The sequence below is a fragment of the Suncus etruscus genome, chromosome 10 (assembly GCF_024139225.1).
Source record: "Suncus etruscus isolate mSunEtr1 chromosome 10, mSunEtr1.pri.cur, whole genome shotgun sequence".
Taxonomy (NCBI): domain Eukaryota; kingdom Metazoa; phylum Chordata; class Mammalia; order Eulipotyphla; family Soricidae; genus Suncus; species Suncus etruscus.
In genome coordinates, this window is record NC_064857.1 from 73,698,474 (window position 1) to 73,711,524 (window position 13,051).

The window sequence follows — 13,051 nt, forward strand, 5'->3', positions numbered from 1 at the left end:
TCTATGAGGCACAGGCTCACTATTTCCCTAGATCTGATGGTGGTAGGGAAACTGAATTCAGAATTGTGAAAGATTCTAATAAAACCACAGGTTGTGCTCAGCTGATGAATTTATTTTTAATCTCTGCCCTTTAACTCAAAGCCAGAGAACCCATGACTCCATTTTCCCTCCTGATTTTCCCAGCCTTTACTTTAGACTTAGTGATACCTAAGACTTCAATTGTGCACTCATTTTTCTCTTTAGAAAAGTAGAGAATTATAGACAAGGATAAGAAACAACAACCAAAGAGAATCTTTGATTCTTGTTTCTGTTTCAGTCCTTCAGTTACCTTCCACAGTGGGTCTCCAATTAATCCTCACTAAATTATCCCCTGAATTGCTCAAATCTCACTGCATTGTCAACTGTGAACTCTTCCTTTTTAAAAGTCTGAGCAAGTGCTTTTTTGGCTAGAGAAAATCTGTACATATTTTTTTTACAAGAAACTTTCTCCCAACAAAATCAATTGAAAAACTATAGCACAAAATGATTAGAATAGAAACTAAGAAAATCATTCTTAAGCTAGCAGCCAGACAGCAGATAAGGTGGAATTTCCTGAGGGAAATAATCCAGAGGGCATAGACTGTTATTTCAGAAACAAGATGGTACCTTCCAATTTACTCTGCCATGGCTGAACTTAATGTGAAGTTAATGAGTGCCCTTAAAAAAATGAATGCAATGTCCAGAGTTCTTATTTGTCATTACATTCAGAAGAATCCAGAATTGCCTAGGAAGAGTGTGTAAGAAAGACTCACCAACCTGCCTAATACACTTCCATGATCCTTATATTGTGTCTGTCATGCTGCTTACTCCTGAATCTGGCCCTGTAAACCCCCTCATCTCATTTTCCCACAGTTTCTGACTATTCTACATCCCATCCCTGCAGGATAACAAAGGGCTTTATACAAATGGAATTTGACTGACCAGCGTTAGAAAACTTTCCCCTCTTCTCACCAGATACTTTCCCTGGCTTGACTTATTTATAACCCTTGTGTCTACTGCCATCTTGTAAAGTTGACTAATTTTAACTTCCTCAATGGATAAATATAAATATAAAATTGTAACAGTGATCAACAAATAGTATAGCAATACCATGAAGGCAGACCACTTGGCACCTAAAACCAGCTGAAGGGTGATATTCAAAATATTAAATGAATGGTAGTAATTCATAAGAGCAAACACTCTTCTGGGATCTGTGTGGTGGTCTCTTCTGTGCCCAATATTAATACGTTCATTAGTGGATAATGAGACCACAGAGTAGGAGTTCAGAAAAAAGGTTTAAAGAAATCTGAGAAATATGTGAATTTAGCAGATCTGTGCAGCAGATTATTATGATCCTCAAGAGAATTACTGAAATATTTTAATTGCAAGTACCCCAGCAACAGGGACAATAGAAAAAATATTAACTCTGCAATATAATGACTTGCAATACTAGTCATCATGTTATCTGTACATGACTCATGTTTTTAAATATATTACATGTTAATAATTGAATGTTGGAACTAAACCTTAAATTTCTGACTTTCCAGATAAACAAGTCGACTATCAGAGGTGTTTAAGAATTATTTACCATTTTCTTGTCAAATAGAAGATATCATTATATATTGCTTTATATATCACTCATATTCTGACTATTTAAAAAGAATTTATGGTGGCTTAAGAGAAAACAATTGATGCTCTATGCTCACTTTATGTCAAGGACAACAATATTACAAGATTCTAGTAAGAAAAATATGGTGAGTAAGGTTGTGGTCTGCCTACAACAAAGCTTTGTAACAACTGAAGTAAAAAAAAATCAACCGATTTGTTGCAGATTCATTTATTTCATGTAAGTACACAAATATTTTTCTTAAAAAAGTCCTGGCAATTATGTGAAAGATTCTGGACATCATGATGGACATCAGGATTCAGTCTACTCTCCAGTTTCTTTCTGTCTCTGTTCCTGAGCTCCTAAAACTTTTCATCCATGAACTCTGTTCCAGCTAAATTAGAAGTCTTGTCATTAGAAGTCACACAGATCCCAGAAGAGTGTTTTCTCTTATGAATTAGTACCATTCATTTAATATTTTGAGTATCACCCTTCAGTTAGTTTTAGGTGCCAAGTGGTCTGCCTTCATGTTATTGCTATACTATTTGTTGATCACTGTTACAATTTTATATTTATATTTATCCAGTGAAAAGGTCAATATTAGTCAACTTTTGCAAGATAGCAATAGACACAAGAGTTATAAATAAGTCTTATCGTTCCATGCTATGACTCTTTGGGATTTTTTGTCTGGATATTTCTTTCCTCATTTTTCTCATCACGCACCTCAGATTCATCCCCTCTTATCTGCTCTATAACACAGACACTGGTCTGTCTCTATCCTACTCACAAACTAGAGTAGTATCTCAAACTTTTTCATCCATGGTCTTCAATAATCTCTGACATTATTTTCTTCCTGTGACCTCTTTATTAACTGGGAACTCATATGAGACCATATATGGTTTCTAGTTAAGAAATACTGAACTATGTCTTCTATACCCGGTAAAACCTTCTTAGCTCAACTATCAATTCAGAGATCCATTTACCATTTGAGAGCTTTATGGTCTTCTTTAGTGTCACTTTTCAGTATGTACATAGACTCTAACTGTGAGATGGAAAATTTGTATGACCTATCTATTAGCTTTTGCTTCTCCCCAAGGACGAGGCTGCATTTTGGATTATTTCTCTTTATCACACATGATACAGTTCCAAAGGGTATCAGCTTACCTCAATGTGAATTAGAAAAAATTTGAAGAGAATCCATTTCCAACTTAGAAGTTTAGGGTTCTGGGTTTCCATAGCAAATTTTCCAAGCAGACAGAGTCCCAACCAGGGTGGGAGCAATTGTACAGTGAAAAATAATTCTTATTTGTGGAAATAAAAACATTGAGACAAATCACTTAGCACTTAATACAAATTCAGATAAAAACTTAAAATCATACTTTCCCGAGGCAGCTTCCCAGGCAAGGCTCAGAGTAGAAAGCAAAAGATGCAAAGGCTTTCCTAATTTCTCCAGGGGAAATTACATTTCCTTTGAATTTAAGTAATATTGTTAGACATATATCTTCATGGTGTGAAAACCTTAGCTTGTATGTGTGACTCAAGATTACAAGACCTATGTGTTCCTACAGCCTTTTTCTTCCCTATCACAGCTCCAATTTTTTAAAATAAATCAGTAAATAGTCAGCAGAAAGTTTTTATGGATACCCACCATTTTCTTGATTAGTTTTATTTCTCTGACAATAGTCAATAGAACCTCAGTTATGTTTAAAGTCTTCCTGTTCACTAGGTAAAATAGAGACTCTAGAAAGACCTTTTTGGAAGTGGAAGATGGAGTCAAGTCTAGACAGGATATCCAGCTGATTGTTGGGTTAAAATTGCCAAAAGGGAAAGAATGTCTCTTTATTAGCAAGTTAGACATGTACTGTGTGAGAGATTAGGGTATGCCATTTAATGAAGGATTTAAAGGGATCTTGATTAAATTTTCTTCCTCTTCCTGCAACTCATGCCACGTTTCTCATGTTCTCTAAAACAGTGGGGATATAAAGTCAGATATTGCTTACTCAGGACCATGCTTTGAATACAAGTAAGACTCAAGTCTAATAATACTGTGGGACTCAATTACTAGGTCCAAGCTCATGAACTAAAAGGTTTTTCCTATTAAGAAGTACTACTGTATTTGAAAGGAAGTTTTCTTGGTAATCTTAGTCTTTACTAACCAAAGGAAAGGAGAGGTCAGTCCTCCAGGTTATCTTGACAAAGAATATTTTAAACTATTAGGCATCTAAAGGTTTCTCCCAGCAAATAGCCACACAAGTGAATAAAACCACAGAAGTCATTATGTGTCCAGAGAATTCTTTCCTTCCTTGAATCTGTAGAGACTAAAATTTATTGAGAAAACTTGAATCTTTACATCTTCATCTGTGGATATAAAGATAATAAGTCAATGAATAAGCACTAATATATATATGTATATATATATGGACAATAATTTGAAGAGATCAAAGTAGTTCCTTTACACTTCTTAGTGATCAAAACAGTCTGGCCCATAGGAGGAGATAGAAAATGTGAAAGAATGAGCCCAAAGGGCTGCAATTAAACAGGAAGTAGGGGGTCATTATTAAATAATAGAACCCAAAGACTAATCTTAGAAAAGAAATCTATGAAAAGTAAACTCCCTTACTATATATTAGCAAATCTCTCCATCAATTCCTCGGTTTCATAGTTCCAGAGTTTCCAAATTAAGATTATTTTATGACAAAATCCCAGGTTTCACTAGCTTTAATTTTATAGAAAGAATCTTAATAATGACAATGAAAGCTACTCTTGCTTTCTTATATTGCACTGGGCCTTGTTTAACCCTGAAACACAGGTTTGAGTATCCATCTTTTTTAAAATGTGAGGCTTTAAAATGTTAGGTTGGTAAGGGCTGTATCTTAATTGGAATTGAGGTATGTCATGGATACAAAACTCTTCTAAATATTTGCAGAAACCAGTTGATCTCCTTTGAAGGAATCAGACCAGGAATGAGAATAATAAATATGGGCTGGAGTGGTAGCACAGCGGTAGGGTGTTTGCCTTGCACGTGGCCAACCCAGGACAGACCCAGGTTCAATCTCCAGTATCCCATTTAGTCCTCTGAGCCTGCCATGAGTGATTTCTGAGCGAGGAGCCAGAAATAATCTCTGAGCACTGCTGGTGTGGCCCAAAAACAAACAAAAAAGGAAATAATAATTAGAGAATTTGTAATACAAATGATTATAAAAATAGATTATTGATAGTAAGTTGCTGTCAGAAATCCAATATACCAAAGGTCATGAACAATAGTGTTATCATATTTATATAATGACATCCAAATACAAAGTGACCCTGATAGCTTTTATTTCTATTAAATAGAAATTAGTCTTGTAAAAACATTTTTGAATAAGCAAAAACAATATTGTTTTAGAATATTTGTATAAAATTTTTAGAATTGTTTAGAATATTTGCCTTAAATTTTCCATCCTATTTTAAGCCCTTACCCTCTACCCTCACATATAGATTTTATATGGCCTTCTGTTTTATTGAGTCCTCAGAAGCAAAATAAAATACAATCAGCTATCTTTGAAATTTTAAATTGAATGATTTTACAACTGCCTAGTACACAATATGACTTGAATACAACAGACTTAAATGATCATGAGTCACCAATTATGTCATGAGGGTGAGATGATAAAAACATCACCTGATTAAGAGGAAAAAGCTTCTACACTGGGTTTTATAATATAGGCATTATAATAAAAGTCAGAAGATAATATAATTACTATAGGAAAATGTTATGTTGCAGCAGTTGCTGATTATGTATGTTATATTACATATATAACATATTGTTTACACAATATAATCACATAATAGTAGATATAACTATATAATAATATATAACTATATATTATATTTTGTGTATTATATATTACTAATTTTCCAATGCTGCTTAATGAAGAACAACTGTAAGCTGGTAAAAAAAATGTGTAAGATCTGCCTTATGTAACACCTTGGAAATAATTGGAAGGGGTCACACTAAATAAAATAAGTCTGTAATACTGGATGATCTTTCTATTTATTTATTTATTTATTCATTTATACATTCATTCATTCATTTATTCATTTATTTATTGCCACAATTGGCAGTGTTCAAGTTCTCCTGTCTCCCAACTCTGAGTTCAATGCTTACTCTTGGCAGTGCTCTGGAGACATATGCAGTGCACAGAGCTGAAGGTTTTTCTTTAAGAGAAATCAGCCAGAGGACAAGCCCATATACAGAATGGTCTCTCTAGTGTGTGAGATATAAAGAAGCATAATAAGAGATTAACATAATCAAAAGTAACAAGATCAAAAGTAAGGGAATCTAAGAACTGGTCTATGGAACAGAGCTCACCATGATAGTGAGACTTGGGGGAGGTGTTTCGGAGGTGGGAGGACTATGGGGGATCCAGGGGACAAGGGTGGAGGGAATCAGACATGTCAGTGGGGGTCATGGTGCTAGAATGTTAATTGTATTAAGACTACCATTAACTATATTATAAAAGTATATAGCACTGTGACTTAAAAACTTGTGCAATTTAGTAATGAAGAATATTTTTTTCTTGTTTTATTTTATTTTATTTTTTTTTAATTTTTTTCTCTTTATTTGAATATCTTGATTACATAAATGATTGTGATAAGGTTTCAGTCATATAAAGATCACCCCTCTTCACCAGTGCAACATTCCCGCCACCAAAGTCCCAAATCTCCCTCCATCCCACCCCACCCCCACCTGTACTCCAGACAGGCTTTCCAGTTCCCTCATTCATTCACTTGATTATAGTAGTTCTCAGTGTAGTTATTTCTATAACTGTGCTCACCACTCTTTGTGGTGAGCTTCATGGAGTGAGCTGGTGTTCCAGCTCTCCTCTAATTTTCTCTGAGGATTGTTACAAAAATGACTTTCATTTCTCTTAAAACCCATAGATGAGGGAGACTATTCTGCGTCTCTCTCTCCCTCTGACTTATTTCACTGAGCATGATAGATTCCATGTACAGCCATGTATAGGAAAATTTCATGACTTCATCTCTCCTGACGGCTGCATAATATTCCATTGTGTATATGTACCACAGTTTCTTTAGCCATTCGTCTGTTGAAGGGCATCTTGGTTGTTTCCAGAGCCTGGCTATTGTGAATAGTGCTGCAATAAATATAGGTGTGAGGAAGGGGTTTTTGTATTGTATTCTTGTGCTCCTAGGGTATATCCCTAGGAGTGGAATAGCTGGGTCAAATGGGAGCTCAATTTCCAGTTTTTGAAGAAACCTCCATATCGCTTTCCATAGAGGCTGTACTAGACGGCATTCCCACCAGCAGTGGATAAGAGTTCCTTTCTCTCCACATCCCCGCCAGCACTGATTGTTCTCATTCTTTGTGATGTGTGCCAATTTCTGTGGTGTGAGGTGGTATCTCATCATTGTTTTGATTTGCATCTCTCTGATGATTAGTGACGAGGAGCATTTTTTCATGTGTCTTTTGGCCATTTGTATTTCTTTTTTTATCAAAGTGTCTGTTCATTTCTTCTCCCCATTTTTTGATGGGATTAGATGGTTTTTTTTTTGTAAAGTTCTGTCAGTGCCCTGTATATTTTGGATATTAGCCCCTTATCTGAAGGATGTTGGGTGAATAGTTTCTCCCACTCAGTGGGTGACTCTTGTATCCTGGGCACTATTTCTTTTGAGGTGCAGAAGCTTCTCAGTTTAATATATTCCCATCTGTTAATCTCTGCTTCCACTTGTTTGGAAAGTGCAGTTTCCTCCTTGTAGATACCTTTAGTCTCACTGTCATGGAGTGTTTTACCGACGTGTTGTTCTATATACCTTATGGTATCTGGTCTGATATCAAGGTCTTTAATCCATTTGGATTTTACCTTCGTACAAGATGTTAACTGGGGGTCTATGTTCGCTTTTTTGCAAGTCACTAACCAGTTCTGCCAGCACCACTTGTTGAAGAGATTTTCTCTGCTCCACTTAGGATTTCATGCTCCTTTGTCAAAAATTAGGTAATTGTATGCCTGGGGAATGTTCTCTGAGAACTCAAGCCTATTCCACTGATCTGAGGGTCTGTCTTTATTCCAATACCATGCTGTTTTAATAACTATTGCTTTGTAGTACAGTTTAAAGTTGGGGAAAGTAATGCCTCCCATTTTCCTTTTCCCTAGGAGTGCTTTAGCTATTCGAGGATGTTTATTGTTCCAGATGAACTTCATAAGTGTTTGATCCACTTCTTTGAAGAATGTCATGGGTATTTTTAAGGGGATCGCATTAAATCTGTATAATGCTTTGGGGAGTATTGCCATTTTAATGATGTTAATCCTGCCAAGCCATGAGCAGGGTAAGTGTTTCCATTTCCGTGTGTCCTCTCTTATTTCTTGGAGCAGGGCTTTATAGTTTTCTTTGTATAGGTCCTTCACGTCTTTGGTCAAGTTGACTCCAAGATATTTGAGTTTGTGTGGCACTATTGTGAATGGGATTGCCTTCCTGACTTCCATCTCTTCCCTATTATTATTGGTGTATAAAAAGGCCATTGATTTCTGTAGGTTGATTTTGTAGCCTGCCACCGTGCTATATGAATCTATTGTTTCTAGAAGCTTTTTGGTAGAGTCTTTAGGGTTTTCTAAGTAGAGTATCATGTCATCTGCAAACAATGAGAGCTTGACTTCTTCCTTTCCTATCTGAATTCCCTTGATATCTTTTTCTTGCCTGATCGCTATAGCAAGAACTTCCAGTACTATGTTGAAGAGGAGTGGTGAGAGCGGACAGCCTTGTCTTGTACCCGAATTTAGAGGAAAGGCTTTTAGTTTTTCTCCATTGAGGATAATATTTGCCATTGGCTTGTGGTAGATGGCTTCAACTAGATTGAGAAAGGTTCCTTCCATTCCCATCTTGCTGAGAGTTTTGATCAAGAATGGGTGTTGGACCTTATCAAATGCTTTCTCTGCATCTACTGATATGATCATGTGATTTTTATTTTTCTTGTTGTTGATGTTGTGTATGATGTTAATAGATTTACGGATGTTAAACCATCCTTGCATTCCTGGGATGAAGCCTACTTGGTCGTAGTGTATGATCTTCTTGATGATGCATTGGATCCTATTTGCCAGGATTTTGTTGAAGATCTTTGCATCAGCATTCATCAGGGATATTGGTCTGTAATTTTCTTTTTTGGCAGCGTCTCTGTCTGGTTTTGGTATCAAGGTAATGTTGGCTTCATAAAAGCTGTTTGGGAGAGTTCCCTTTTTTTCAATTTCATGGAAGAGTCTGGCTAGGATTGGTAGTAGCTCCTCTTGAAAGATTTGAAAAAATTCATTAGGAAAACCATCTGGGCCTGGGCTTTTCTTTTTTGGTAGATGTTTGATTACAGTTTCAATTTCCTCAGTAGTGATGGGGGTGTTTAGATGTGCTACATCCTCCTTACTTAACTGTGGAAGGTTATAAGTGTCCAAGAATTTTTCCATTTCTTCTAGGTTCTCATGTTTTGTAGCATAAAGTTTCTCAAAGTAGCCTCTGATTATCCTTTGGATCTCTGCAATTTCTGTTGTGATCTCCCCCTTTTCATTTCTAATACGGGTTATCAGATTTCTCTCTCTCTCTTTCTTTGTGAGTTTTGCCAATGGTCTATCAATATTGTTTATTTTTTCAAAGAACCAGCTTCTGCTTTCGTTGATCTTTCGGATTGCTTTTTGGATTTCCACTTCATTGAGTTCTGCTTTCAGCTTTATTATTTTCTTCTGTCTCCCTATTTTTGGTTCCTTTTGTTGGTCATTTTCTAATTGTTTAAGCTGTGCAATTAAGTTATTCAGGTATGCTCCTTCTTCCTTCCTGATGTGTGCTTGTAGAGCTATAAATTTTCCTCTCAGGACTGCTTTTGCTGTGTCCCATAAATTCTGGCAGTTTGTGTCTTCATTATCATTTGTTTCCAGGAAAGTTTTTATTTCCTTTTTGATTTCATCTCGGACCCACTGGTTGTTCAGTAGCAGGGTGTTTAATTTCCAATTGTTAAAGTTTTTCTTCTGTGTGGGTTTGTATTTCACATCTAATTTCAGAGCCTTGTGGTCAGCAAAGGTAGCCTGCAAGATTTCTATCCTCTTGATTTTATGGAGGTATGTTTTATGTGTCAGCATGTAGTCTATTCTGGAGAATGACCCATGTACATTGGAAAAGAATGTGTATCCAGGTTTTTTGGGATGGAGTGTCCTGTATATATCTACTAGTCCTCTTTCTTCCATAACTCTTTTCAGGGCTAGTATGAAGAATATTTTTTATATTTCATTTAAACACCTTGATTACATACATGATTGTGTTTGGGTTTCAATCATGTAAAGAACACCGCCCATCACTAGTGCAACATTCCCATCACCAATGTACCAAATCTCCCTCCTCCCCATCGAACCCCTGCCTATACTCTAGATAGGCTTTCTATAACCCTCATATGTTCTCATTATTAAGATAGTTCAAAACGTAGTTATTTGTCTAACTAAATTCATCCCTGTTTCTGGTGAGCTTCATGAGGTGAGCTATAACTTCCAACCCTTCTCTCCTTTGTGTCTGAAAATGATTATTGCAAGAATGTCTTTCATTTTTCTTAAAACCCATAAATGAGTGAGACCATTCTACATTTTTCTCTCTCTCTGACTTATTTCACTCAGCATAATAGATTCCATGTACATCCATGTATAGGAAAATTTCATGACTTCATCTCTCCTGACAGCTGCATAATATTCCATTGTGTATATGTACCACAGTTTCTTTAGCCATTCGTCTGTTGAAGGGCATCTTGGTTGTTTCCAGAGTCTTGCTATGGTAAATAGTGCTGCAATGAATATAGGTGTAAGGAAGGGGTTTTTGTATTGTATTTTTGTGTTCCTAGGGTATATTCCTAGGAGTGGTATAGCTGGATCATATGGAAGCTTGATTTCCAGTTTTTGGAGGAATCCCCATATCACTTTCCATAAAGGTTGAACTAGATGGCATTCCCACCAGTAGTGGATAAGAGTTCCTTTCTCTCCACATCCCCACCAACACTGTTTGTTCACATTTTTTGTGATGTGTGCCAATCTCTGAAGTGTGAGTTGGTATCTCATCGTTGTTTTGATTTGTATCTCCGATGATTAGTGATGTGGAGCATTTTTTTCATGTGTCCTTTGGCCATGTGTATTTCTTCTTTATCAAAGTGTCTGTCCATTTCTTCTCCGCATTTTTGATGAGATTAGATGTTTTTTTTCATGTAAAGTTCTGTCAGTGCCTTGTATATTTTGGAGATTAGCCCCTTATCTGATGGGTATTGGGTGAATAGTTTCTCCCACTCAGTGGGTGGCTCTTGTATCTTGGGCGCTATTTCCTTTGAGGTGCAGAAGCTTCTCAGCTTAATATATTCCCATCTGTTAATCTCTGCTTTCACTTGCTTGGAGAGTGCAGTTTCCTCCTTGAATATGCCAGTAGTCTCAATGTCCTGCAGTGTTTTTCCTACATGTTGTTCAATATATCTTATGGTTTTGGGTCTGATATCGAGGTCTTTAATTCATTTGAATTTTACCTTCATACACGATGTTAGCTGGGGGTCTAAGTTCAATATTTTGCAAGTGGCTAGCCAGTTGTGCCACCACCATTTGTTGAAAAGGCTTTCTTTGCTCCATTTAGGATTTTTTTACTCCTTTATCAAATATTAAGTGATTGTATGTCTGGGGAACATTCTCTGAGTATTCAAGTTTATTCCACTGATCTGTGGGCCTATCTTCATTCCAATACCATGCTCTTTTAATAACTATTGCTTTGTAATAAAGTTTAAAGTTGGGGAAAGTAATTCCTCCCATATTCTTTTTCCCAATGATTGCTTTAGCTATTCTGGGGTGTTTATTATACCAAATGAATTTCAAAAGTTCCTGATCCACTTCTTTGAAGAATATCACAGGTAACTTTAGAGGGTTTGCATTAAATCTGTACAATGCTTTGGGGAGTATTGCCATTTTGATTATGTTAATCCTGCCAATCCATGAGCAGGGTATGTGTTTCCATTTCCACGTGTCCTCTCTTATTTCTTGGAACAGAGTTTTATAGTTTTTTTATATAGGCTCTTCATATTTTTATTCAAGTTGATTCCAAGATATTTGAGTTTGTGTGGCACTATTGTGAATGGGGTTGTTTTCTTAATGTCCATTTCTTCCTTATTACTATTGGTGTATAGAAAGGCCATTGATTTTTGTGTGTTAATTTTGTAGCCTGCCACCTTGCTATGAGTCTATTGTTTCTAGAAGCTTTTTGGTAGAGTCTATAGGGTTTTCTAAGTTGAATATCATGTCATCTGCAAACAGCGTGAGCTTGACTTCTTCCTTTTCTATCTGGATTCCCTTGATATATTTTTCTTGCCTAATCGCTATAGTGAGTACTTCCAGTGCTATGTTGAATAAGAGTGGTGAGAGAGGACAGCCTTGTCTTGTGCCAGAATTTTTTTTAATTTATTTAAACACCTTAATTACATACATGATTGTGTTTGGGTTTCAGTCATGTAAAGAACACCACCCATCACCAGTGCAACATTCCCATCACCAATGTCCCAAGTCTCCCTCCTCCCCACCCGACCACCGCCTGTACTCTAGACAGGCTCTCCATTTTCCTCATACATTCTCGTTATTAGGACAGTTCAAAATGTAGTTATTTCCCTAACTAAACTCATCACTCTTTGTGGTGAGCTTCCTGAGGTGAGCTGGAACTTCCAGCTCTTTTCTCTTTTGTGTCTGAAAATTATTATTACAAGGGTGTCTTTCATTTTTCTTAAAACCCATAGATGAGTGAGACCATTCTGCGTTTTTCTCTCTCTCTCTCTCTGACTTATTTCACTCAGCATAATAGATTCTGTGTACATCCATGTATAGGAAAATTTCATGACTTCACCTCTCCTGACAGCTGCATAATATTCCATTTTGTATATGTACCACAGTTTCTTTAGCCATTCGTCTGTTGAAGGGCATCTTGGTTGTTTCCAGAGTCTTGCTATGGTAAATAGTGCTGCAATGAATATAGGTGTAAGGAAGGGGTTTTTGTATTGTATTTTTGTGTTCCTAGGGTATATTCCTAGGAGTGGTATAGCTGGATCGTATGGGAGCTCGATTTCCAGTTTTTGGAGGAATCTCCATATCGCTTTCCATAAAGGTTGAACTAGACGGCATTCCCACCAGCAGTGGATAAGAGTTCCTTTCTCTCCACATCCCCGCCAACACTGTTTATTCTCATTCTTTGTGATGTGTGCCATTCTCTGGGGTGTGAGGTGGTATCTCATCGTTGTTTTCATTTGCATCTCCCTGATGATTAGTGATGTGGAGCACTTTTTCATGTGTCTTTTGGCCATTTGTATTTCTTCTTTGTCAAAGTGTCTGTTCATTTCTTCTCCCCATTTTTTGATGGATTAGATGTTTTTTTCTTGTAAAGTTCTGTCAG